The sequence below is a fragment of the Sceloporus occidentalis genome, unplaced genomic scaffold, assembly GCF_023333645.1.
Source record: "Sceloporus occidentalis isolate IW3139 unplaced genomic scaffold, rSceOcc1.0.p SCAF_55, whole genome shotgun sequence".
Taxonomy (NCBI): Eukaryota; Metazoa; Chordata; class Lepidosauria; order Squamata; family Phrynosomatidae; genus Sceloporus; species Sceloporus occidentalis.
Genome location: NW_028317035.1, coordinates 15,653 through 42,113, shown reverse-complemented (window position 1 = coordinate 42,113; position 26,461 = coordinate 15,653). Strand labels below are relative to the sequence as shown.

The window sequence follows — 26,461 nt, the reverse complement described above, 5'->3', positions numbered from 1 at the left end:
AGATTGAAGTAAACTGTAGTTGATGTCAGTGTTTTAGATCTCTGTCACTAAGTTTTGTCATTTAGTGAATTTTTTTTTATTTATTTTTTTTGTCCCCCCACATAGTACTCATTTGACCTGAGTGGAGAACTCTCTTTGGTATGGGTTGGAGACGGAACTGGGGTAGGTTGAAAATAATTTTCTTGTGTTTTGTTGTACTGATTACAACCTAGTGTTGGACATGTGCTTTAAGGCCTTTGTAACATTCCTGACTTCATGACCTTTTGCCAGTATAGGTTATCCTTGTGCTCACTACATTTCGTATTCCTCTGTTTGTCATCACCTATGCACAGTCAAAGCTCTACAGGAGGTAAGTGGTCCATATTTCATCAATTTAAGGTTCTTCATCTAGCCAGTTATGGGTCCTGATCGTGCAATAGCTTAAAGTGGACTTACTTACTTACTTTGTTCACGCCAAGGGACCGACTATCGTAACCTCATGTTTTCACGATCTATATGATTATAGCTCAACATTGTTTTCTCTCCTCTTTTATTAACTTGCTGTTTGTTATAGATTGGTGCAAGCAGCCTTTGTAAGGGTGGGGTGAGAAGAAGGGATATCAAAAGTGAAGGGCAGGAAATTGATTACATTTGTTAGATGTGTTATCTTCTTCTGCTGATCTTTGAAGTAAACAAAATCTAAATTACGTATATGTGTGTGTGTGTGTGTGTGTATATATATATATATATATATATATATGTGTGTACACTCGCATGTAAGTTTTAGGTATCTACCACAAAGCTGTGGTAAGGTTGTGCAAATACAATTCTATGTATTGTATATGGGGGGGGGGGAATGAAATATATTTATTTTCTCCTTGAGCATAAAATACAGTGCGGTGTACTTAAAACCACGTTTTCGTCAACCTACTTTGATCTCATCTTGTTGGAATAAACATTTATATGCACACCAGAAGGCTGTCGTTCATCATTGGATATTTTGGTCAACTTTTTTCTGCATAATCACTACACTGAGCTGATTCTTTATGGCAATGCTAAGTAAGTCTGTTCCTTCATGGTCTTTCTTGAACCCCTTAAGGACATAGAGCGTAATGTTACATTGTGTTTCTGGGATTCTGGGCAGACCAGCAACACTGAAACTCACCTTATTAATGTGTGGGAGCTTCAGAGACATAATTGTTAACAATTACTACATGATCACTGATTACTTTAGGTCACTAATTATTGATCCATCTAATGGATCAGTGGCCTAAACTTGTCACATACAACTGATCTGATACGGAATACATTTTAAAAATGTTTTACAATATCTAATATATTATAAAATATATATTTAATATGTTTTCAACCTAAACATTGGCCATGTGGTCACTAATTAATGAGCCTTTAAGTCACTGATTGTTGATTTCTCGCCAATCAATAGCCAGTGACCTAATCTGATCATCCCTAACAGTATACACTCACTGTAACCTTAGCCTATCACTACCCCTTACACCATTCTCGCAAACTAACCACTAGATATAGTCTCTAAAATAAGACACAAAAAACCCAAAGCCAGAAAAGAAACCAGTAAAAACCAGGCCACCTGTGCAAGAAAAAAAGGAAATGTGTAGCATTCGTCTTGATACCTGCAAGACACTCTACTTACCTTTCTAAGTGGCCCATTGCAAACACTAAAGGGAAGAATGTATTCCGTGGGGGGGTTCTTTACCTTTTCAAATGTCGGGCACATTTAGGGATGAACACTGGGCTACCTGAAACAAGCAAGAATAAAGAAAAAAAACTAACTTCTGTTAAGCACCTACATACCGCATGTGTTTCAGTCACAAGAGACCCCCAAATCATGAGTGTATAGAGGTTTTAGCTTTTTTTTTATTTTTTTTATTATTACTATTAATTAGTTTAACCATTAATACCCAAGTCATGATTTTGGGGGTAAACCTACCCCTAAACATTAACATAAACCTCCAAACACAGTACCTTCCAAGATACTCTACTTACCTTTCTAGGTGAAACGCCACAACCACAATTCTAACTGGAACACACAATATTGGCATTACTTCCCTTCTCACGTCTTGCAGGTATCAATAGTTTTCTTTCCCCCCCCCATCATACTAAACATTAGTTTTTTACTTTTATGTATGGTTTCAGAAGAAAGGCCTATTTAATTTGTGCAGGTAAATGAGATGGTAGGGTAATTTATGATTGAACCCAAGACCACAAAAGTGCAAACAACTGCTAAGTATACAGAAAAGAACATCTTTAGTCCTTAAGGAGTAAATTAGAGTGTACAGCTTGGTAAATTTAAGAATTGTTTATGGGACAATTCTTTCACTCTCTAATATATCTTTTTGAGTGCTAACCTTGGCTAATGTTGATGAGAGCTTGATTTTTGCATCTTCTCCTGCCTCTATTTAGTGATGATTATGGAAAGACATTCCAAGATATTACTGGGCTAATCAATGACACTTACGTACGCACAGAGTTTGGTATGGGTCTTGGACCAGAAAATTCAGGGAAGGTAAGAAACTGGTTATAGTGGCTTGTTTGACTGAATGACAAAATTGGTTCATGGACAATTTTAAAATATAGTTGCAGACGATGTCCTTATTGTATTACTGTTTCTTAGGTGATTTTAGTTGGAGACGTTTCTGGTGGGAGCAATGGCGGTCGTATCTTCCGATCTTCAGACTTTGCTCGTACTTTTGTTCAGACTGATCTACCCTTTCATCCTTTGTTTCCTGTATTGTATAATCCAGAAAATTCCAACAGCCTTTTACTTATCAGCAGAGATGTAAGTGCTAAAAAACACAGTTTGCATGTATGCTATGGTCATGGTAATAGAATCTCTTCTATAAACTATGAAACTCACAAGCATGTTTTTATAAAATTAATTTGGCAGTAAATTTTAGATTTAAAGTGTGTATGTGGTGTATGAGTGTGGAGCACTCTTGCCTTCATTTCAGCCCAGATCGCCTGATACATACTCACAGGCCACTTTATTAGGTACACCTTGCTAGTACGGGGTTGGACCCCTGTTTTGCTTTCAGGACTGCCTTCATTCTTCGGGAAACATTCCTCTGAGATTTTGATCCATATGAATGTGATGGCATCACGCATTTGCTGCAGATTTGTCAGCTGCACATCGATGATGCGAATCTCCCGTTCCACCACATCTAAAAGGTGCTCTGTGTGTGTGTGTATATGTATTAGGGCTGCAACAACGAATCGATAAAATCGATAATAATCGATTATGAAAATCGTTGTCTACGATTTTCATAATCGATTAGTTGAATCGATTTTTATCGATTTATAAAATTATGTTTTTCAGAGCAAACGCTCTGAAAAACTCCCGTCCTTCTATAATCCGATCTCAAATAGAGATCGGATTATAACTCTAGAATCCAGACCCCCCGCAGAGCTGCAGGAGACCTGGATCCTCTCTGCCACCCGGTGAGGGTCTGTGCAAAACGCGCAGACATCCTCCGCTTCTCCCCTTCCGCTTCTCCCCTCCACTTCCGCCGGGGCTTCTATTACTGAACCCGGCGTCACGTGACCTTCCGGTGCGGCTTCCATCATGGAAGCCCCAACGGAAGCGGAGGGGAGAAGCGGCTGTCTGCGCGCATCACACAGACCCCTACCGGCTGCCGGAGAGGATCCAGGTCCCGCTGCAGCGCCTGCTGGGGATTTGGATTTTAGTGCACTGTGTACTGCCACTTCCACCTGCCCCACCAGGGGTTAATATATCAACAGAAGAAAAACAGGACAAGTAAGCAGCACTGGGTAAGTATTATCTTTATTTTTATGCTCATTTGCCCTGTGTTTCTTCTGTTGATATATTAACCCCTGGTGGGGCAGGTAGAATTTTTGCGGGATCTATTAATTATGTGCATTTGTGTTTTGTTTTTTATGTCTAGAATATTTGATTTATTGTCCATATATTTATATATATTTATATTGTATTGTGTATTTTTTTTTGTCTATATTTAATAAATATAAATATAAAAATTTTTTTTAGTGATGTCAGTTTTTCTTATATCGGGGGGGCATAAGACATATCAGGGGGCACAGTGGCATAAAGGGGCTATAAGGCATATCGGGGGACAGTGGCATAAAGGGGCTATAAGGCGTATCAGGGGGCACAGTGGCATGAAGGCGCTATAAGGCATATCAGGGGGCATAGTGGCATCTCAGTGGCATATAGGGGTAAAAGGCATATCGGGCATGGTGGCATATCAAGGGTAAAGGCATATAGGGGGCTATAAGGCATATCAGGAGGGCACAGTGGCATATCGGGGAACTGTGGCATATATATGGGGCTATAAGGCATATCAGGGGACAAAGTGGCATATCAGTGGCATATAGGGGGCTATAAGGCATATCAGGAGGGGTATAATGCATATCAGGGGACAGAGTGGCATATAGGAGGTATCCCCTTATACCTCCTATATGCCACTCTGTCCCCTGATATGCCTTATACCCCTCCTGATATGCATTTCTGGGACAGAGAGGCAAGCTGGGGGTGAGATGTGCATAACTGGGCAAAAATAGTTTACATGAATATTTACTAGTAAAGCTTTTTTTGGTATTTTTTGAGTTCTTGTTAAAATATAACTTTAATTATTATTATTATTTTTTTTTTACCCGATTAATTGATTAATCGAAAAAATAATCGGCCAACTAATCAATTATGAAAATAATCGTTAGTTGCAGCCCTACCCACATGTATGGGCAGAACTTCAATATTTCCAGCTATGGCAATTTAATGATAACATAATGAAAGATGGAATTCATATGATACAGTTACCTTGGAAAAAACACATAATGCAGCAGCAGTTTATAGTAGGGCTGAAACAACTAATCAATAAAATCGATAATAATCGATAATTAAAATCGTTGACAACGATTTTCATTATCGATTAGTCGAATCGATTTTTATCGATTATAAAAAGAGGTTTTTTCAGAGCAAATGCTCTGAAAATCTCCTCTCTTTATATAATCCGGCCTCAAACAGAGATCGGATTATAACACTAGAATCCAGATCCCCCGCAACACTGCAGGGGACCTGGATTCCCCTCACTGTCGGCCGGCGGGTGTCCGTGCGATGCGCACAGACAACTTCCGTCTCTCCCCTCCACTTCCATACACCCCTCCGACTCCTCCCCCCCTCCCATACACCACTCTGCCTCTCTCCCGACTCCCTGGTATTTTGTGAACCTCCGTTGCTGACAGGCACTTTCACTGCAGCTTCATAGAAGCCTTAGCGTAAGTGAAGATGAGTAACGGAGGCTGTCTGTGCGCATCGTGCAGACCTCCACCGGCTGACAGAGAATCGAGGTCTCCTGCAGAGGATTATCCTCTCTGTCAGCCGGTGGGGGTCTGCATCGCACAGACAGCCTCCGTTACTGCCCTTCACTTACGCTGAGGCTTCTATGAAGCTGCAGTGTAAGTGCTTGTCAGCAACCGAGGTTCACAAGACACCAGGGAGTCGGGAGAGAGGCAGAGCGGTGTATGGGAGGGGGGAGGAGTCAGAGGGGTGTATGGGAGCCACCCTGCCATACACCACTCTGGCTCCTCCCCCTCCCATACGCCCAGGCCCGGACTGGGACAAAAAATAGGCCTGGGCATTTCAGACTGAGCAGCCCGTTTTTATGAAAAAACATATATGTACATACACATACATAATACTTGGTCATTCAACATGGGAAATCTGAAGCCACAATTTAGTGCGACTAATCCTTGAAATAAATATTATAGAGTAAATAACACAATACCTTAACTTTTCCACTAAATGATTTCAAGGCCTTGAATGTTTTGTCCCCTGAAGTCACTACAAATTCAGGAGGGCATTTTATCTCTGGATAAGTAAAAATGAAATAGTTCCTACTGTAAATTAAGGAAACAGATAACCAAACACACACACCAGGACAGGCTTTTCCACACAGACACCCAAACACACACCAGGACAGGCTCTGCCACACCGACATCCAAACAAACACACACCAGGACAGGCTCTGCCACACCGACATCCAAACACACACACACCAGGACAGTTAAAAAAAGAAGAAATAGTTCAGCACTCAACTCCCGGGAAGCTGGGAGCTAGCAGGAAAAAAAGGGCAAAACAAAAACAGAAAGCATAACAAAAATAGCAACGTTTCAGACAAACAGGGCCTTTTGAGCTTGACAAAGGCCCTGTTTGGCCGAAACGTTGCTTTTTTGTTTTGCTTTCTTTGAATAAAGTAACCTAAGGATTGGAAGCTGATTGGAGTGCTGGGGTTCTTTTCTGTGTTCGTACACACCAGGACAGGCTCTGCCACACCGACACCCAAACACACACCCCAGGACAGGCTCTGCCACACTGACACCCAAACACACACCCTAGGACAGGCTCTGCCACACTGACACCCAGACACACACACCAGGACAGGCTCTGGACAGGCACACCGACACCTAAACACACACACACACCAGGACAGGCTCTGTCACACCGACAAACAAACACACACACACACACACCAGGACAGGCTCTGTCACACCAACACCCATACGCAAACACACACCAGGACAGGCTCTGCTACACTGACACCCAAACACACACACACAACAGGACAGGCTCTGCCACACTGACACCCAATCACAAACACCAGGACAGGCTTTGCCACACTGACACCCGCATACGGACGGTTTCACTCAGCCTGCCTGTGGTATCTTTGCCCCCAAAACAGCTTGCCTGTGGCAACTTTGCCACCAAAACAGCCTACCTGTGGCATCTTTGCCACCAAAACAGCCTGCCTGTGGCATCTTTGCTACCAAAACAGCCTGCCTGTGGCATCTTTGCCACCAAAACAGCCTGCCTGTGGCATCTTTGCCCCCCTTACACATCCATGCCATCACACATCCATGCCATCACACACACACATTCATTCACTCGTTCACAAATATTTATTCACTAATTCACAGATAATCATTCACTCATTCAGATATTCATTCATACATTGATACTCATTAATTCCCTCATTCAGATACTCATTTACATATACTCATTCACAAACATGAATTCACTCACTCCTTCACAGATACTCATTAATTCACTCTTTCATTCAATCTCACATACTCCGTACAGCCTCCCTCACCCCCTTACTTGAACTGATGATGTACACGCCGCTCGCATACTTCCGCGGATCTGCACAGGGGAAGCAGACGTGCAGCAGGGTCATGTGAGGTACGTGATGTGCGTCCCCCTGGCGGTAGAAGAGACGCTGCCCGCGCATGTCTGCTAGGTAAGCAGTGGGCCCGGTCGCGGTTGCTGCGGGCTTAAGGGGCACGTGCCCCTTTTGCCCTGCGTTAAGGACGGCCGCATAGGCCCACTCAATCTGGTCCTGACTGGGCCTATTTTAAGGTAGGGGCCTGGAGCTGCAGCTCCATTAGCCCCTAAGTCAATCCGGCCTTGCCGCGGCCCGGGCTGCCCCGGCCCACCGGGCAAATGCCCGGTGTGCCCGATGGCCAGTCCGGGCCTGCATACGCCACTCTGCCTCTCTACCCGGCTCCCTGGTGTCTTGTGAACTTCCGTTGCTGACAGAAGGCAGAGTGGGAGGAGGCAGAGTGGAGTATGGGAGGGGGGAGGAGGCAAAGTGGTATATGGGAGGGGGGAGGAGGCAAAGTGGTGTATGGGAGGGGGAGGAGGCAAAGTGGTGTATGGGAGGGGGGGGAGGCAGATTGGTCTATGGGAGGGGGGAGGAGGCAAAGTGGTGTATGGGAGGGGGAGGAGGCAGAGTGGAGTATGGGAGGGAGAGGAGGCAGAGTGGAGTATGGGAGGGGGAGGAGGCAGAGTGGTGTATGGGAGGGGGGGAGGCAAAGTGGTGTATGGGAGGGGGAGGAGCCAGAGTGGAGTATGGGAGGGGGAGGAGGCAGAGTGGAGTATGGGAGGGGGAGGAGGCAGAGTGGAGTATGGGAGGGGGGAGGAGGCAGAGTGGAGTATGGGAGGGGGAGGAGGCAGAGTGGTGAATGGGAGGGGGGGAGGCAGAGTGGTGTATGGGAGGGGGGAGGAGACAGAGTGGTGTATGGGAGGGGGAGGTTGCAGAGTGGTGTATGGGATGGGGGAGGAGGCAGAGTGGAGTATGGGAGGGGGAGGAGGCAGAGTGGAGTATGGGAGGGGGAGGAGGCAGAGTGGTGAATGGGAGGGGGGAGGCAGAGTGGTGTATGGGAGGGGGGGAGGCAGAGTGGTGTATGGGAGGGGGGAGGAGGCAGAGTGGTGTATGGGAGGGGGGAGGAGGCAGAGTGGTGTATGGGAGGGGGGAGGAGGCAGAGTGGTGTATGGGAGGGGGGAGGAGGCAGAGTGGTGTATGGGATGGGGAGGAGGCAGAGTGGTGTATGGGATGGGGGAGGAGGCAGAGTGGAGTATGGGAGGGAGAGGAGGCAGAGTGGTGTATGGGGGCAGAGTGGTGTATGGGATGGGGAGGAGGCAGAGTGGTATATGGGATGCGGGAGGAGGCAGAGTGGTGTATGGGGGCAGAGTGGTGTATGGGATGGGGAGGAGGCAGAGTGGTATATGGGATGCGGGAGGAGGCAGAGTGGTGTATGGAAGGGGAGGAGGCAGAGTGGTATATGGGTGAGTTATAGTGGTGTATGGGGGTATAATGAATTTCAGGCTAGCAGAGTGGTGTATGGGGGTGTAATGAATTTCAGGGAGGCAGAATGGCATATCTGGGGGAGTTAGAGTGGTGTATAGGGGGAGGTAGAGTGGTGTATGGGGGTATAATGAATTTCAGAGTGGCATATCTGGGGGAGGCAGAGTGGTGAATCAGGGAGTATAATGAATTCCATGGTGGTGCAGGGCATTTATGGGGGGCAGAGTGGCATATCAGGGTGCACAGTGGCATATAGGGAGGTATAAGGCATAAATCGGGGCGAGTGGCATATTGGAAGTTATAAGGGTATAAGGCATATCGATATTAGGCATATCAGGGGGGCATAAGACATATCTGGGGGTAAAAGGTATATCAGGGGGCTCAGTTGGATATCACTGGCATATAAGGAGTATAAGGCATATCGGGGGCACAGTGGCATATCAGGGGGCACAGTGGAATCTCTGGCATATAGGAGGTATAAGGCATATATGGGGGAAGAGTGGCAAGCTAAGGGTCAGATGTGCATAAGTGGGGGGCAGTTTGGTAAATAAAAGAAAATATAAACAAGGCTTTTTTCTCATAGTTTTTATTAAATATGAAAAATATGAATTAATATTTACTAATAACTTTGTATTAAAACCTAGTTTGAGAAACTCAGTGTTTGGGTTCTTGTAGCTTTTATTATTATGTCAGTAAAATAAGAAGGTGAATTGAGAGAGAGAGAGAGGCCATTACAATAAAGAGATGAAAGTGTAAATTGTACGTTTTTTATTACATTATTTTAAATTAAAAAAAATTGCATTTTTTATCCGATTAATCGATTAATCGAAAAAATAATCGGCCAACTAATCGATTATTCAAATAATCGTTAGTTGCAGCCCTAATATGTATATGTATGTGTGTGTATATATATGTGTGTGTATATATATATATATATATATATATATATATATATATATATATATATACATACACATACATACATACACACACACACACCGTATTTTCCGGCGTATAAGACGACTTTTTAACCCATGAAAATCTTCTCAAAAGTCGGGGGTCGTCTTATACGCCGGGTGCTCAAACTTACTTATATATATAGAGAGTGTGTGTGTGTGTATGTATGTAAAGGCAGGGGTGTGTGGCGAGGGCAGTGTATAAATGTGTATGTATGGACAGGCGTATGTTAGTATGTGTAGATATAAATGTGTGTGTGTGTGTAAGGGCAGTGTATGTATGTATATGTCTGTGTATGTGTATGGACAGGTGTGTGTGTATGTGTTTGTAAGCTGGTGTGTGTGTGTGTGTGTGTGTGGACAGGCATATGTCAGGGAGAGCTGACCCACCCAATCCAAGCAGGCTTTGTATACCACAACCAGCCAATCACCGGTAAGGTACATCGCTTGCCGTGATTGGCTGGTTGTTGTATACTGGGTAGAGGGGTAGTCTTATACGGCGAGTATAGCCCAAACTATATTTTAACTGGAAATGTTGGGGGTCGTCTTATACGCCCAGTCGTTTTATACGCCGGAAAATTCGGTAGTAATCTGTGCATAATTTTGGCCCAAGGTAATTGCAATAAGTAGTATGTATGCCTTCGTAGACCATTTATTATAATCTGTACACATTCAATAGTTTTTGAATATATTTAATGGAATTATGACTGGGGATTATCAGTCAGTGTTGCAAGTTTAAATTTTAATTCTTTGTATTCCGTTTTTTGAAAACAAATCATCCATTTATGTACATCTGGTTTCTTTTACTGCCACCATACCAAATGTAATGGAAGGTGATGGGGGACTAGTGAGCAGTGTTTGCATTTCGTAGCCTTCCACAACCACCGTGGCAACCCCATATGATTACTACCGCACTTAAACAAATGTTTGTGTTCGTTACAATACGTGAGAAATAGAATAATGATTGCCAGTGACTGCACATGGTGTGGAGTACTTGTTTGGCTAGAAAATATGTAGACGTCCAATTAAACATTGTGCAGATTTATTTACTTTAAGAAACTGTGTTCTAGTCTTTTTTTTTTTTTTTTAATCACATTTGCTTCATATGCTTATCATGGACACTGAGATATCGTGTGAATTTGGCACACTTGCTAATTGATTTATGGCAATCCACATTGTGTATTCTTTGTTTTCCCTATTGCCTAACACCTAAGCTTTTAACTATTTGCACTAGTTTGTAACTAGTTAACTGTACATTTCAGTTTTTCATTTTCAGTTTGGTTTATGGATCTCCAGAAACTTCGGAAAATCTTGGTCTCAAATACATCACTCTGTGTGCTCTGCCAAATGGTGAGAAATGTGTGTTACACCGGTTTACAGTTACATTTAAATTTTTTTTTAAGGCTTTTAAACACAGTACATGGAACCCAGATGCATATCTTGATTTTTTTCTTTCTTTCTAGGGGTGCTGGAAATGCCATCCTTTTCACAACATCAATGAATGAACCGTGTAGTAAGTTTGCGTCTTAAGAAACTAATGCATCCTGGAGGTGAGTGCTTTGGTCATGCTCTGTTTTTAAACAGGTTTTCAGCTACAAACGCTAAAGAGGACATCAGACTTTGGTCAGACATTTAAGGTTCTCATGGAACGTGTCTACTCATTTGGGCTCTGGGGTCGTTTTCTTCTGGCCTCTGTAATAGATGAGGTGAGAGAAGTTCCACAAATCAGCAGTAAGGTGTCATAGATGCGCCCAAAATATAACAATTCTTAATTGTGCTGTGATTTCTCCTTTATTACAGGGCAGAATCAGGAGAAGGATTCATGTTTCTAAAGATCAAGGGGACTATTGGAGCGTAGCTCAGCTTCCATCTGTGACACACGAACAGTTTTATTCCGTATTGGCAGCTAATGACGACATGGTAGTAATCCACGTGGATGATTTAGGTGGTGAGGTCGCGTTGAACTTTTATAAATCATAAGATTATTATATACACTGTTGCCGTGTTTTTTTGTTTTATAAGAAAAGTTGACAACACAATAATTTGGTTTTGCACTATGGTGTTCGGATGTGGGCTGGATCAGACATAGGTGATTAATTTAATATTGACCAGTAAGTGGTCACCAGTATTATGCAACAATCTGTTATATCTAGGACATCTTTACATTACATTACATTTATTTATAAAGTGTTTAAAAAAAGATTCCACAGCGCTGTTACAGTAGAACAATTTCACATACAAAAACACATACAATAACAAACTGGTACAAAAGGAGAAGAGGGCCCTGCACTTGCGAGCTTACAATCTACTCGGTGGTTGAGGGGGAAGTGAGACAATGGGAGAGGGCTGTTTGGATGGGGATGTTGATCTAATTTCGATGGTGTTGTAGCCGCTTTCTGCAGTGGTACCTGGTATGTCATTTCCCTCCCGTTTAACTCCAGTGTAACTCTTACATAGCCACTTATAAGGAGGCCACTTGGTGAGAGGCTACAGCGGCTACATTTACAAGCAATTAAAACAGAATTGTGGGCCTAGAGCTGAAAATTTTGATGACCATAATTATGCAGTTGGGCAGAGGGAGCCCCAAGAATTGCGAAAGAGACCATGTTAGCATTAAGTAGTAGGGTGCATGATGTGTGTGAGGAAGATATGTAAATGGTTTTGGAAATGTACAAGAAGACAGATGCGTCTGTAGGAAAAACAAGGCGGTTTTATGAGACTTTACAACTGAGGTATTCAAATTTTATTTTCTATAAAAAAGTTTGTTGGCTGCTTAGGACTTTTGCACATCTAGGTTAGCTGTATTGTTACTTGCACATTTTGTTACATTCAGCATGTATTTGAGCATGTTAGAAGTTTGGATTTGTGGGTGGTCTCCATGAGATAAACAGAGGGCAAAGTGTGAAACCCAGTCAGGTAAATTACCCTTGCTTGGAGGGTCGGTGAGAGGACATCACTGCAAGTGCCGCCAGTTTGTCTGCAGAGATGCAGAAGGAGTTGGCAGAGAAGGTATGTAAACCTTTAGAGCGTGTGAGTGAACAAAAGTGTGAGTGAATGTGAAGACCCAAATTTTGGGGCAAAAAGTGTGCTTTTTGCTTCGTTTACATCTGATTCGGGGGGGGGGGGGGCTGTTCTCGTTTTCTGGGCTATGAATAAATCCGAATGAACAATTTTACTAGATAATCACTGCTTGTGAAGGGAGTGTTATGCCCCTACTTGCGCACACACACACACACACACACACACACACACACACACACACTTCTTTTACATCAGGTTGGAGGGAGACTTCTGTATTCACAGCTGCTTGCCAGCCAGTGACATCTGGGTGCCATACTAGTAATTTTACATATTTCTGGACATAATGTATATGTTTTATGGTTTTACCATACACAGTAATTTGTGCCTTGACTTAATAACTTGTTCTTACAGACACTGGATATGGTACTATATATACCTCGGATGAACGTGGCATTGTGTATTCCAAGTCATTAGAGCGTCACCTTTACACCACCAAAGGAGGAGAAACTGATTTCATCAATATAACCTCTCTACGTGGAGTTTACATTGCCAGTGTGCTCGCTGAAGGTTAGTTAATGGCATGCAAGGGATGATAGCATGAGGTATTTCTTGTATATGCAGCTTGAATGTTCCTGCTTTTACTTATTTATTTAAGACGACTCCATTCATAGCGTGATCACATTTGACCAGGGGGGTGAGTGGACTCCCATCCGAAAGCCAGAAAACACCAAGTGTGACTCCACAGCAAAAGACAAAGATAAGGTGAGGTCTTTTCATGCAGACATTGGCATTATTGCACTGTTGTACATGCCATGCACAATATCAAGCTTAAAAAATGACAATTTTCCATTGTAAATCTCTGGGCATGAAACAAAAACCATAATTCAATTAATTAAACCTTGCTATAGTTTGGTTTGTTTGTTGAGTAGGCAGAATGACATTAAAATGTAACTTTTTTTAGTAGTCATTTGCTAATATAGCAAAAACTGAAGAGAAATATCTGCCAAAAAAAAAAACTCGGCTCCTTGTGCTATGAAGACTAAAGTTAAAATGACATGGCTTCCATACATATTCTAGCTATGAGAAAGCAGTAAACTTCTGACCAGATTTTAAAAAAATGATGAAAAATATAAAACAAATTACACCTTGTTGTACAATTTAAATGGGAACAGTTAACGCATACGTAAGAGGTTGAGAACCCTACCCATAAGCTTGCCATCTAGCCTTATGGTAGCTTTACACAATGTTCCTAGCATTGAGGGCCAAGCTCATGAGTTTACAATCTAAGAATTGTAAAATAAGGGCAATCTAGGAATATTATAAAGTGGAGATTTCTATAGTATCTGATTTCCAGTGCTTCTAAGAGAAATAATTTTTCCCCTTATGAGAGCCATGAAAGGGGGTAACTGCGGTCCATAAAAAGCAGATGTGCTTGAATACTAATGAGCTGGGAAACGAGCAGGGAGATTGCATGAATAGAAGACCAAGCTGACTGCAGAACAAATCTCCAGCGTGCATTTCGCCACGCCTCGTATCAGCTTTGACAGCTTTGTGGCTGGCCGGCCACACTACACACCAGGGAGTCTGGGGTGCATTGGCAAGTCGGGAAGGGGGTGGCATATCTGGGGGGCAGAGTGGCATATCTGGGGTGGCAGAGTGGCATATCTATAAGTAATGTGCATTATGAATTAAGGGAGGACCTTAAAATGGCTGTTGGTTTTCCAAATTTCTGTTTATATATAACATATGCTGACTGTATAATAGAAACCAAAAATGTTAAAATACATGTATTCCTGTGTATTAGGTAAAATACTCTTCTACCATTCCACTAATGTATTTTTTCTTTAAAAATAAAATTTTCTTTAAAATAGCTCCAAACTTTTAGGGTCCGGCCTATATTCGAGACAATATGGTATATCGCTCTTTAGGTCCTACGTGAGTCCTTTGACCACTTTTCTGCCTGGCTCCCCTTTTTCCTCTCTTCTAATACCCCCTGTCTTATTATGGGTGATTTTAACATTGCTTTTGACATATCCAACAACAATGCTAGCTCCAAACTCCTCTCCCTGAGATACTCTTCTGGTCTTTCTCAGTGGACTAGTTCCCCTACACACACTGAGGGACACTCACTTGATCTGGTTTTCTCCAGGTCATGCTCCCTTTCAGATTTCTTCATCTATTCCTTCCCTCTGTCTGACCACCACCTTCTAACCTTTTCTCCAGTGCTAACCCCTAACAAAACAACGTTGCAGCGCTCACCTCGTATTTGTAGGCCATTACCAGATAATACCCTTACCCTACTGTCAGCCTCACTGGAACCTCTCTTACCTTCCATATTAACCCTCTCCTGTCCGGATGCAGCAGCCTCTTTTTAGAACAATAAACTTGCCTCATCTCTGGACAGCATAGCTCCTGTTACTCTGTTTTACCCCCGACAACTGAAATGCCAACCATGGTATACCAAGAACACACGCTTTCTTCAGAAGTGCTGCTGCATGGCTGAACACTTCAGAAAATCCAAATCCAGCGAAGACTTTACTCACTGCAAATTAATGCTTCACACCTACAACTCTGAAATAAGCAACTCTACTCTCATATCCTCCCTTTCTTTCAACCCACGATGCCTTTTTTTTTTTTTCTCTACCTTCAGCTCCCTTCTCTGTCCCTCCATACCCACAACACAAACCTCTCACTGCCCAAGATCTTGCTACCAACTTCAAAGACAAGATCAAAACTATTAGACAAGAACTTTTTGCAACCCCCTCCTACACCACCTACCATTACTCCCTCTACTCGTCCCATACAAATTGCTTTTTCCAGTACAACTGAAGAAGAGCTGACCTGTCCCCTTGACCCCATCCTGTCACATCTTGAAAAGTCTGTCCCTTGGTTCATCACTTACCCACCTATTTACTCTCTCTATCATCCTGTACTGTACCAACAACCTTCAAGCATGCGCTAATCATACCCATTCTAAAAAAAATCCTTACTTAGATCCCATTTGTCTGACGAACTACTACCCTATCACTCTGCTTCTTTTTACCTCTAAATTGCTTGTAAGGATTGTGTACAATCCCCTTTCTAACTTCCTCTAATTTCCTCCTTGACCCTCTGCAGTCTGCTTTCAAACCCATTCACTCTACTGAAATGGCTCTAACAAAAGTATCCAATGGCTTGCTCTCTGCCAAAGCAAAAGGTCACTTCTCGATTCTAATACCTTTGGATCGCTCTGCTGCTTTTGATTACTGTTGATAACCACCTTCTTCTTGACTCACTCTCTTCTATAGGTACACAAGATACAGCTCTCTTCTGGATCTCCTCATATCTGTCTCTGGCAAGACATTATCACCCTTCTACTTTCAGTTGGTGTCCCTCAAGGTTCAGTCCTTGACCCTCTGCTGTTCTCTCTTTATAATTCATCTCTTGGCAAAGTGATTTGGCCTCCAGTATCATCTATATGCAGATGATACCCAAATCTACCTGTCTTCTGATCTCTCTCCGTCTCTTATGTTCCGTGTTACCAACTGATTGCTGTTTCTTCATGGATGTCACAACTCTACCTGAAGCCTAATCTTTCTAAAACTGAACTCATTATCTTCCCTGCTTCCATCTCTACCCCACTACCTAAAATCTGTATCACCATCAACAACACTACTTGATCTCCTACTATCCAGGCCCAATGCTTTGGGGTCTTTCAGTCTCTCACCAGATTCTCCCACTTGCACCTAAAAAAACATCTCTGGCATCTGCCCATTCCTCACCCAAGAATCCACAAAAACTCTGGTTCATTCACTTATTTCCCATCATGGCTACACAACACTCTTCTGGTCTCTACTCTCTCCTCTACAGTCTGTCCTAAATGCTACTGCTAGATTATCTTCCTTGCACGCTGTTCCTCTTCTTCTTCCTTACTCTGTGAAATCCTCCACTGGTTCCCTAAATCCTGGCCCCGTTCCCTCAAGATTCTAAGCTTGCGAGCAGGGCTCTCTCGACCTAATGTTATCGGTTTGTCTTTGTCTGACAATTCTATTCTTGTCATACCCCTTGAATATATGTATTAAAAGAAGCGCTGCATAAATTGTTGGCGCTATATAAATAAAAGATGATTATAATAATATGGCAATGTCTATATTCGAAAAAAAATACATTTGGTTATCTTTGACCTATTATAACTACGCAGAACTAACTGATGCTTGTTGCCATTAGGATTCAGCAAAATACCTTACCGTTGGCATTTACCAAATGTAACTGATAGTATACACTAAAATGTATATCACAATTTCATATGTAGCCCAAATTAATACAGTTTTATAGGTATCTAAAGTATAATGAATTCCTAAATTGCCATCACTCGATAAACTGGAAATATAATTCTAAAATGTTCATATGTATTAATCAAGGATCCCTTTCTAAGTTTAATACCGTATTGGCTCGAATATAGGCCGCACCCGAATATAGGCCGCACCCGAATATAGGCCGCACCCTAAAAGTTAGGTGCTTTTTTTTTTTTAAAGAAAAAAATGTCTTAGTAAAAAAAAAAACACTTATTGGAACAGATATGCTGCCACTCTGCCCCCGCGAGATATGCTGCCACTCTGCCCTCGCCAGATGTGTTGCCACCCCCGAGATATGTTGCCATTCTATCCCCCCCCTGAGATATGCACTCTGCCCCCGAGATGTGCCCCCCCCCGAGATATGCTGCCACTCTATCCCCCCCTGAGATATGCTGCCACTCTGCCCCCAAGAGGTCCCCCCCTAGACTTACCGGTGCAGACTCCCCAGGGTCTTGCAGGGCCGGCGGGGGACATCTACGCAGTACGCGTATTCAACTTCCGGTGCTGTCACTTCCACCGTGGGAAGTGCCAGCAAGGAAGATTGTTAGCGTACAATGGTCAGACGTTCACCCGCTGCGGCGATGCAATCGTTAACAACCTCTCGCTGCTGGCACGTCTGTACGATGTGCTTTAACAATCTCCCTTGCCAGGACTCCCCCCTACGCACATCGCCGCTGCCGGTGAACGCCGGCACTCCCCCCATTGAAAGTGCTGGCAGGGGAGGCTGTCTCAGCGTATCGGAGAGTAGGATGCAGGTCCCCTGCACCGCTGCGAGGGATCTGTATCCTAACCCTGCTGTCTGCCAGTGCATCTGTAGTGTCACCAGGGATGGGCAGGGAAAAGAAGCTTTCGGTTTCTGGGGGAAAAAATGGTACCCAGCGACCCATCCAAGTTTTGTTTTACTGAAAGTTCTTTACAAAAGCAAGTGAGCAAGTAACCCATTCAAACCCATATGTACGTACCGGTACGTCCAGCCCTTCTTGCAGCGTCAGGGACACATCCTTGCCGCTGCACGGGAGATCAGGCTGTCCTTTGACAGCTTGGTCTCCCCCCTGACAGCAGAAGCCGGCAGCTTCTGGCAAACTGCCCGATCGCGCGGAGGTTCATTGGAGGCACAGACACTGCGATCTCTATGCACGTCTGTGAGGACCAGGGGGATCGTGGGGAGGGGAGTGAGAAACCATGTCTCTCACCCCCCCCCCCCGTCCTGAAGCAGAAAAAAAAGTTATTCATTTAGAAAATAATAATAAAAAAAAATCATTAATATAATATAAAAAATAAAAAAGTCATTGTGACATCACTGGCATGTTCAGCAGGTCCCTAAGAGGACCTCTAACCATTCTTTTAAAAGATAATAATCATAAAAAATTTAAAAACCTTTCATCCCATTGCCCTAGCATAACATCTAGCCAGTATAACCCTCCTGCCCCCGTTCACAACCCCCAAACCTGTTAAGCCATAAGCAAAAAATGTACACCTCTATAGTATGTTCCCTGGTGCTGGGAAAGTTATTGAAAATCTATATAAATTAGGTATTTCTGAAATCAGGATACCTGAATTGATAAACTTTGAGGAGATTTTCCATCACTTTACCTAATTTTGTGAGGATTCAGAGGGAAACATTTTAAAAAAATTAGGTGGTTTTTTTTTTTTCTTCTAATTTTTGCTAGTTTTTTTACTAAATTTCTCATTCTAAATTTTCAGCTAATCGTCCAACTATGGTATCAAAAGAAAGCTCTATCTCTCCTTAAAAAAACAATGTATTGTTTACATGGGTACACTATTCACAGGAAAAGATGATAATCGATGAACCAACATAGCGCAAAAATGGCAAAATTGCTCTGGGACTTGAGGTACCAAAAACCCCTGGGATTGAAGGGGTTAAACCGATGTCATTATTTACTAAATAAACAGAATTTGAGCTGGATAAAAGAAATATCTATATACTGCATTTAAGCATTGTTTTTGATCAGATATTTTGAGAGTAGTAGACTCTCCCCATTTAAGATGCATGTTTGCATAACTAGTGACACTAGTTTGCTCGTAAATGGTTTATTTAAACAAAATAATAAATCATATATAAAAACTCAGCCAGAAAGAATTAACTCTCTTGATTCCATCATCATGAGGAATACTGGAACAGACTGATACAACATCTAAGCTGGAAAGTGTAGCCTGATAAAGATGGTGTAATTGTTACTAATAGCTTAAGAATGCAATCTACAAAAATAGCTCTCTTTCAATTACGTATTCGTTTTCTGAAGGGTAGTTTTTGTCCTTGTGTTCTAGGTAACCAATAGAATGTGGGTTTAGTTGGGTTGACTGCCACAATGTAGTTATATTCTTAATAATAAAACCTAGATCCCGTCCTTTCAATAATGGCACACTTAATAACGTTCTACAGTAACTTAAGTTAAAGAGCCATTTTATCTCCAGAAAGAGTTTTGTGTCAAGCTAGCCATTAATTTTACAGCAAGACAAGAGGCTTTGTATTTTGCATAACTTCCTTTACTGATTAACCTCCAGCAGCAAAACAGTTAACAATAAAAAGAACAATAACCATGAATGGAGCACAAAGACCCTATCAGGGCTGCAATAACTAATCGATAATGAAACTCGTAATGAATGACGTTATGTTAATGGGGGTCTTCTCTTCAGGGTTAATTTAATGCCTAGGACTGAGGGTTAATTTAATTAATTTAATAAGATAAACCTAAGGTGCAGTTAGAGGCACTTGGGAGGACGGAGTGACATATCGGGGGGGTATAAGGCATATATAGGGTATTTAAGGCATATGTGGGGAGGGCAGTGTGGCATGTCTGGGAGGCAGTGTGGCAAGCCTGGGGTCAAATGTGCATAACTGGTGGGTACTTTGGGAAATAAAAACAAGAAATGCATTTTTATCAGTTTTTTTATCTGCTGTTTGTTTTTAACATCCTACGTTACTTTATTAAATTATTTTAAATAAATGAAAAATTTAAAAAAAAATTCCGATTAATCGAAAAAATAATTGGCCAACTAATCGATTATGAAATTAATCATTAGTTGCAGCCCTAGACCCTATAAATCAGTGGTTCTCAACCCGTGTGTCCTCAGGACCCACATTTGTCTTTGGTCATTAAGTCGCGACCCAAAAATAACCTCAGAAAAGATGAGGGAGTGGAAAGGCTGTCCGCGGGCAATCAGAGAAATACTTTATTCACCTCCCACTAGGAGCAGACAGCGACCGCAAACCAATCAAGCAACTTGCTTTGCGGTCGCGGAGTAATGCTAAAGAACATGCCGGACCAGAGGCTGCCTGATGGCCCTGATTGATGCGGCCGCGGTCCTGACAGCCTGCTGCTTGCGGATTGCTGCTAGAATGTGTAAGGCAGCCCCAGGAAAATGAAATTTTCCCAGTATGCCTCCAGTCCGGCCCTGACCCTCCGCGACCCACTGAAGACAGGGTCGCAACCCACTTTTGGGTCACGACCCATGAGTTGAGAACCACTGCTATAAATGATAAAGAGTCCGGTCACTCCTCTTTTTTTGCTGCTTATCCTCCATTTGAGAACCTTCCAACTTATTTGCCTTATTCAGACCTACTACTAATATTGTATTTGTGTATTTTATTTATGTTGGATTTGATTAGGGTGTTATTGCCTTCATTTGCCCTTTATATTTTGATTAATTTGTATTTATTCCTTTTGGTTTAGATTAATTGATTATTTTTCATATTTGTGTTCTTTGATATTTCCCCTTACATTATTTTACCATTCCTTGTCTTATTATTTACCTTTGGGTTTATCTCCTGATTCTTGCTGCGGTTTATCTTACCTACCTGTTCCCTTCCCTACTGTCAGCGCTGTTATTTTCGGCTGTCACGTGGGTCGGCATCTCTACCTCACAGTCGCGCCGCAGCTTCATTGCCACGTGACGCAACTTCAGGTTTTTGTCCGCGCATCTGCTTCGTCGTGCGCCTTTTTTTCTGCTTGGCTGAGCTCTCCGGCGTGGTTTCTAGTATCTGATACCACTCGGCGGGATCGCCCAGCCCTCTGTTCACCGCGGTCACGGATTGTTATTTTTCAATCTGACTGCGGATTTCTTCCCTTCGCGCCGGTTCAGCCTTTTTAGGTCTGGCCACGCAGCACAGCAGTTCGTACTCGCATAGCCCAGTGGTAGAATGCATGCTTTGCATGCATAAGACCCTGGGTTCAATTCCCGGTACCTCTATTTATTTTTCAGCTCCTTATTTTTATTGCAGTGCACCTACTTATTTTAATTTATTTCTATCCTTGCTGACCTGGGTCTCTGACTCACCATTTAATACAGGATCACATACCCTTTGGTTTGCGAGGGTGATCACCTCTGCCATTCCCTGCCCCACCCGGGCTGTTAGGGGTGACCCCCCCTCTCCTGCCTCTGTGCTGCCATTTTCAATTTGGGGTGACCCCCCCCGCTGTGTTTATAGAGGCTGACCCCCCACTGTGCATGCGGGTGCCTCTCCTCTGTCTTACATACTTTCCCCTTTAAGTGTTTTTTAGATAACACATTGGGCATTATGGCGGATAATTCAGACACACCCATCTCTGCGGCTTTTCAGGCATGGCTCCGTTCTGCATTGGCGGCTTCTCTGCCTGCTGCTTTGGCCGAAGCTCAGCAAGTTCGCCCAGGACAGAAAGTAATCCCTCCGGCTGAAGCCGAGGAATCTGAAAATGGGGCTTCCATCTCTCCCTCCGACCGGGATCCATCCCGCAAATGTGTCTGGGCTGCTGCCCCATCCTTTTCTGACAAGGGCAAGGCCCATCTAAAGCGGTCCAGGCCTGTCAGGGATCCTGGGTCGCCGACAGCTGACCTAGAGGCGGAATATGAGGTGCTGGATAAATACCGGGCTCTCCCTCCTTTTTGGCTGGTGGGCCTGATCTGTAACCTGGCGAGCCTAAACCCTCCTGTTCCAAGCAGGATCAACCTTTCGAGGTCACTGATGAGTTGGGCATACCACTCTTTGACCCCAGGACGCTGCCCCATCCACGCTCCACCGAATGGACCACATCGGATCACATTGCGGAGTTTATCAAATTTTGGCTCTGCTGGCCCCTGGATAAAGAGGTCCACCAGCGCCTCCGGTCTGAATGCCCCAGGCCTACCGTACCCGTTATGGTCACCAACACTCCCGAGTTCGACTAATCCTTCGTCACCTTCCTTACGAGGCATGGGAAGGACCCCAGGAAGGGGATTGAGCTAGGTCTATGTTCCACTCAGGACAAGCTCTTGGACGTCTGGGGTCAACTTACCCACATCTTCCAGATGGCAAACGGGGCTCTTGTCGATGGAGCTCCATCGGATCCCCATTTGGTCTGCGAATGGACCCAGAGAGCCCTCTGTCTTTTGGGGAACGCCAACTGTGCCCTATCGGCCAAACGGGTCTGTTTCATCTGGATCTCTTTGCATCCTGGACCAACTGTCAGACTCCGGCGTATTTCCCGGACAGGTCTAGGTTGTGTGTGTGTGTGGCGCCTTGCGTTCTAGCTTACATTTGCGCTTCTGAGCCTTTTCAATCCTCTGGTTCAGGACCTCTGTTCATCTCTTACGTCCACCCTTGGCCAGGTGGGTTCGTTGGGTCCTCCAGTTGGCTGGTGTTCCAGACTCTTTCGGAGCCCACTCGGTTAGGGGTGTGGCTGCTTTGGCGGCTTTCTCTGCGGGCAGTTCCATTGCCGACATCATGTTGGCGGGGGACTGGTCTAGAGAGTCCACGTTCCGGACTTTTTACTTTCGTCCCCAGTCTCACGCTTCTTTTAGTTTTGTGGCTGGGCGTTAAAATTGCCTCCTAAAATTGGAGAATAAACTAGCCTTGGTGCAGAATTAATCTGAATTTTATTAAAGACAGGAGGCGAGTATTCCCCCCCTCCCTTGTCTTCCCTCCCTGGGTTTTCTTTTGTTCCACCCTTTCAGGTGTTTCCTGTTTTGATTGCCTGGTACTTTCACGTGTCGGTTCTCCTTTTTTTCAGGCCGGTCCTCTGCTATCTAAGGTGCTAGTGGATCCTGTTCGATATTGAGTTTTCTGCTGGGACGTTTGCTGTTTCCTGATTTTCCTGTTCGGCTTGTTCAGGCAAAGAAAGAGGAGGAGTGACCAGACTCTTGATCATTTATAGGGTCTTTGGGCTCTATTATTGGCTGCTGTTCTTTTTATTGTTAACTGTTTTGCTGCTGGAGGTTAATCCGTAAAGGAAGTTATGCAAAATACTCGCCTCCTGTCTTTAATAAAATTCAGATTAATTCTGCGCCAAGGTTAGATTCATCTCCAATTGTGTCCCTAAAGTCATCTTCCTTCTTATCCCATTCTTACAAAGGCTGCAAGGTCTAATTGACTTATTTGGAACAGTAGCATAACAGAAGGGTAGACATAACTAAATGGGATGATTATGCATATCCTGCAAATACTGTGTATATTGAACTAAATCTGACACTTTCCCAAATACTGCATTCAAACAAAGAACAACCCCACAATATATCTCTCTACAGCGTTTTGCTTGTTTGATGCATTGATGTGTGTGGTATGGCATTCTGAGTAGTGTTTTTATTTTTTTGTTTTGTTTTTTTTACAAAAGCTTTATGCTACTACAATAAGGGTTTAGGGTATTGCACAGGGCAGTGTGGGTAGAAAATCCAAGTATTTGTGTTTCTGTATCCTAGTGCCTTCTGGACACAAATGTGGTCTCTGTTATTATGCAGCCTGGATATACTTTTTGTATGGTTTCTCTAACACTACAGTATAGACAAGGACACCCAGCACACTGTATGTCCTAGCAGTCTGCAAACGTGCTAATGGTGAAGTCTAGAATCTACCGTAGAATAAAGCCTATAGTTTAGTGTAGTGTTATCTTAGTCTGTGAAGGCATTATTATAGTGCAATAAATCACTTGCTGTGGCCTTATTCTGTCACACCCAAACAGCTAGGTGTGATTTCTCACAATGGTAATCCTATGAACAAGAAAAAAAGGTTGGCAACCTGATTAAGCCATGCTGTTCATCCCATTATTGTGTGTCTGTGTATGTATTGTTTCTCTGTGCAGTGAAATGTATCTTTATATTACAGTGCAGTTTGCATGTACATGGTCAGTACAGCATATCTCAGAATCTTCAGGTCCCCATGCTTCCTTTAACTGAACCCAGTGCTGTGGGAATCATCATATCTCATGGTGAGTGAATAGGTTTAATTTACCGTATTTGCTCGATTATAAGACGAGGTTTTTTTCAGAGCAAATGCTCTGAAAAATACCCCTCGTCTTCTAATCGGGGTCGTCTTCTAATCAGACCTCAAATAGAGGTCTGATTAGGAGACTAAGATCCAGATCCCCCGCACCGCTGCAGGGGACCTGGATCCTCCTGTCTCACCCGACTCCCCCCCCATCCCATCATACACACACTTACCGGTGCTTCCTGCTGTGTTGCCGGGACAGCGGGTTGACGTCTACGCAATCCGCGTAGACAACGTCCGCTGCAGCCGGAAGGAGGTGTGGCTAGCAGCGGGGGTTGTCTGCGTCCGTCGCATAGACCTTCCCCGACTGTCAGAGATCAGAGTTCCCCGCACCGGTGCGGGGAACTCTGATCTCTGACAGCCGGGGAAAGTATACGCGACGGACGCATACAAACCCCCGCTGCTAGCCACACCTCCTTCTGGCTGCAGCAGAAGGCGACGTCAACCCGCTGCCCCGGCTGGAAGCACCGGTAAGAGAGGGGGGAGAGCGGGGGAAGGGGGGGGAGAGAGTGTGTGTGTGTGTGTGTGTTAGTTAGTTAAATGGGGGTATAGGGTGTGTGTGTGTGTGTTAAATGGGGGCATAGGGCATTTCTGGAGTGGCGTTAAGGGGGCATTTAATAGAGCACTCTGCCTCCTGAAATGCCTTATACCTCCCTATATGCCACTCTGCCCCATAATATGCCTTTTAACCCCCTAAATGGCAGAGTGGCATATAGTGGTATAAGGCATTTCTGGAGGCAGAGTGCTCTGTACAATGCCTTTTAACTCCCTTAATGCCACTCTGCCTCCTGAAATGCCTTATACCTCCCTATATGCCACTCTGCCCCATAATATGCATTTTAACCCCCTAAATGCCAGAATGGGATATAGGGGTATAAGGCATTTCTGGAGGCAGAGTGGCACATAGGGGGTCAAAAGGCATACCATGGGGCACAGTGGCATATAGAGGGTTAAAAGGCATATCATGGGCCACAGTGCCATATTGGAGTGGCAAGCCTGGGGGCAGATGTGCGTAACTGGGGGACAGGTTGGAAAATACAAGAAATAAAAACAAAAAAAATCTTTTTCTCAATCATAGCTTTTATTAAAAAAAATAGTTTACATGAATTAACATTTACTGGTAAAACTTTTTTCCTTTGGGGTCGTCTTATATTCAGGCTTTTTCTTTGTTTCCTAAGTTAATATTCAGATTTTGGGGGGTCGTCTTATAATCAGGGTCGTCTTATAATCGAGCAAATACGGTAATTTATTTTACAATCTTCTGCTATGTTAGGTTAATGATTTTTTTGTATGCAATAAAGAAAGTATTTACTTGTTACAGGCAGCGTGGGGGATGCAGTGTCACTCTCTAGGCCTGGGGTGTATCTTTCGGATGATGGGGGATACTCATGGAGTCTAGTGCTGGATGGCCCACATCATTATGCTATAATTGATTCTGGGGGTCTTATTGTGGCTGTGGAACAAAGCGAACTGCCCATAAACACAATTAAGTAAGTGATGAAATTGAACTGATGGTCCACAACATTATGCTATTGTTTCCCTGTGCTTTATGAACTAGGGCAGTGATGGCAAACCTTTTTGAGCCCAAGTGCCCAAACTGCAAACCAAAACGACGTATTTTTTTTCAAAGTGCCAACACTGCAATTAAACCTGAATGTTTGAGAGCCGACGCTGTGACTACAGTGTATGACTGTAGTCACGGCCAGGGCCGGACTGGGACTGAAAAGCAGCCCTGGAAACATTTGGAGAGCAGCCCCATATAGTTTATCTCGCGATTGAGCTCTTATACCCACACGCACCCCTTATACATACCCGAGTCACACTATTTGCCGTACAAATAACTATAAAACATTCTTTTTATCATATTATTTGTATTAAAATACCAGAAAGCAAAACTGTTAAAAGGCCCTAATAAATGAAATATATTACACATAATGGAATCAAAACATTTACTACTGCAAACATTTTTAGATTGAGACATTTTTTGTTTTTGTTTTTATTTCCTTTTATTTGCCAACCTGCCAACAGCCCCTTCTACCCCCTTTTTATTTTCTTTTGCATAGAGCCCCATGTCAAGGAGCTTTCAATTACTTAAGTTAATAGAACCTGATTAAGTTAGTAGAATCTGATGTCTTTTCATATTGCAGGGTACATCCAGAAAACAAACACAGATCAATTCTGGTGGAGTGCCAAACATCTGCCCCAGGCTTGCCACTCTGCCCCCTTTTAACTCCCTATATGCCCCTCTGCCTCCAGAAATGCCTTATACCCCCTATATGCCAC

At 43.5% G+C, this 26,461-nt stretch overlaps 1 pseudogene; it reads left to right on the top strand.

Annotated features, from left to right (window-relative positions):
- LOC149287868 (sortilin-like) overlaps positions 1 to 26,461 on the top strand; it is a 49,321-nt pseudogene that overhangs the window by 9,180 nt on the left and 13,680 nt on the right.